Here is a 2,500-nt window from a genome sequence, read left to right on the forward strand (position 1 = left end):
TATATATATTATTTATATATATATATATTATATAATAAATAATTATATAATAAATAATATATATAATATATAAATGTATATTATATTTCTTCTCCCCCTGTGTAAGTCTTCTGTGCAAAGCACAGAAAGGCAACGTGGGCAAAATAAACATAAAAAAGCCCCAAAATGCATGCATGCATGCATGCATGCATGCATGCGTGCATGCATGCAGTGCAAGCATGCAGTGCATGCATGCATAGTGCTGCAGCAGCAGCAGCTGCTGCTGCTGCTGTTGTTAGGAGAAGCATCATAAGCTCGGATGCGCCACCGCCCCACAGGGATGGAGGTAAAAGGTTTAGGGTTTAGGGTTTAGGGTTTAGGGTTTTGTGTTTGTTAGCTGTATTATATATATACAGCTAACAAATAATAAATAATATGTTTTAATATAAACCCTTATTTTAATTTAATTTATATTTTAGTGTTTACGGTGTACGTACACTGCTGATAAGTACAAACCCTAAACCCTAAACCCTAAACCCTTTTTTTTCTTTTTTTCTATAAATAAAACAATAATTAAGAGATAGAAGAGACAGCAGCAGCAGCAGCAAGTGTCTCCTCTTTATATATAATTATTAATAGTATTTTTAACCTAGAGTACAGCCTATCTGCTGCTGTTGCTGCTGCTGTTGCTGCTGCTGCTGCTGCTGCTGGGGTGCGCCTCTGGGCAAAGACACGACTTTGTTTAAAATTTGTGTCTTTTATTTATTTAATTTAATTTATTTATTTAATTTAATTAATTAATTTAATTAAATTTATTTATTTAATTATTTATTTTATTTATTTTATTTATTTTATTTATTTTATTTATTTTATTTATGTTGCTAATAGAAAGAAGATTTATTAATAACTTGTAGTTATTTGTAGCTAGCTGCAGCTAGCTAAATATATTTACAGCTAGTTGCTGCCATAGAAAACTTTCTCTATATATAGTTGCTGCTGTGCAGCAGCAGCAGCTGCTGCTGCTCGTGCAGCAGCAGCAACACTGCTGCTGCTGCTGTGCAGCAGCAGCAGCAAGTGCCGGCTCTGGTAACAGCACATGACGAGTATTTTTGCCATTTTCCCTCTAAGAAAGAAATTATTATTAATTAAATTAATTAATTTATAAAATAAAATAAAAATAAATAAAAATAAATAAAAAATAAATAAAAAATAAATAAAATAGGATGGTGTTGATGGTTGAAGACGAAGACAGGGCCAATGGTTCATTGTTAGGGTTTAGGGTTTAGGGTTTAGGGTTTAGGGTTTGAAGGAGAGGTTAAACTAGAGGGAAAGAGGCAATTAATTGTTTATTTTTTTAGTTATTAATTAAATATAAATAAAAAATAAGTAAATATATTTAATTATATTTTATTGCTATTTAATCATATAAAGAGCAGGAGAAGTGCTGCTGCTGTCGTCAGCAGCAGCAGCACGGAAAAGAGAGCTGCCTAGACACCTGAACAGCAACAGCAGCTGCTGCCACTGTTGCTGCTGTTGCTGCTATTGTTGCAGTATTTTATTACCTAATTTCCTATAATTATAATATTAATTAAAATAATAATAATTATACTATATTGTGTATATATATAATATACATACAATGACGATGGGAACAGCAGCAGCAGCAGCAGCAACAGCTGCAACAACAACAGCAGCAAAAACACCAGCAGCAACAACAGCAGCAACAACAACAACGGCAGCAACAACAACAGCAAAAACAGCAGCAGCAGCAGCAGCAGAAGCAGCAAAGAAAGGAAATAAACTATGGCCATGGCCAATAGTAGATAATAATAATATAGATAAAGAAATATTAATAAAAAAGGGGAAAGAAATAGAGGAAATATGTTTAATAGATATAAAAACGCATGCAATATTAGGTAATAAAAGGAGGTGCCTATACACCCCAAATATACAAGGAGATATAGGTAGAGCAGCAGCAGCAATAATACAGCAGCAAACATTATTTATTGCTATACTTGTAGGCAGCAGCAGCAGCACCAACATGTGGCCCCCTACAGACACAGATGCTGTTGGTGGTGCATGCGCTCTTGCTGCTACTCTATGGAGATTAAATAAATATGTTATTATTGTTACTGGTACCTAAACCCTAAACCCTAAACCCTAAACCCTAAACCCTAAACCCTAAACCCTAAACCCTAAACCCTAAAATGAAAAGTGTGGGTAAAGTGTAGGGAATAAATAATTTATTATGTTATATATAATAAATAAAATAAAAAAATAAAAATAATAATATCTAAACCCTAAACCCTAAACCCTAGTAAACCCTAAACCCTCGTAAACCCTAAACCCTAAACCCTAAACCCTAATTTGTGTACAGATGAAGTAAATGGTCCTCAAGTAGTTCCTGCAATTAAGAGTAGTCTTGTGTGGGCATTAAATGAACAAGAAAAACAAGAAGGAGGAAAGGTAATTATTGTCTCCTTTTTTGTCTCTTTTTTTGTCTCCTTTTTTGTCTCCTTTT

The sequence above is a fragment of the Eimeria maxima genome, genomic scaffold (assembly GCF_000499605.1).
Source record: "Eimeria maxima Weybridge genomic scaffold, Emw_scaff577, whole genome shotgun sequence".
NCBI lineage: Eukaryota > Apicomplexa > Conoidasida > Eucoccidiorida > Eimeriidae > Eimeria > Eimeria maxima.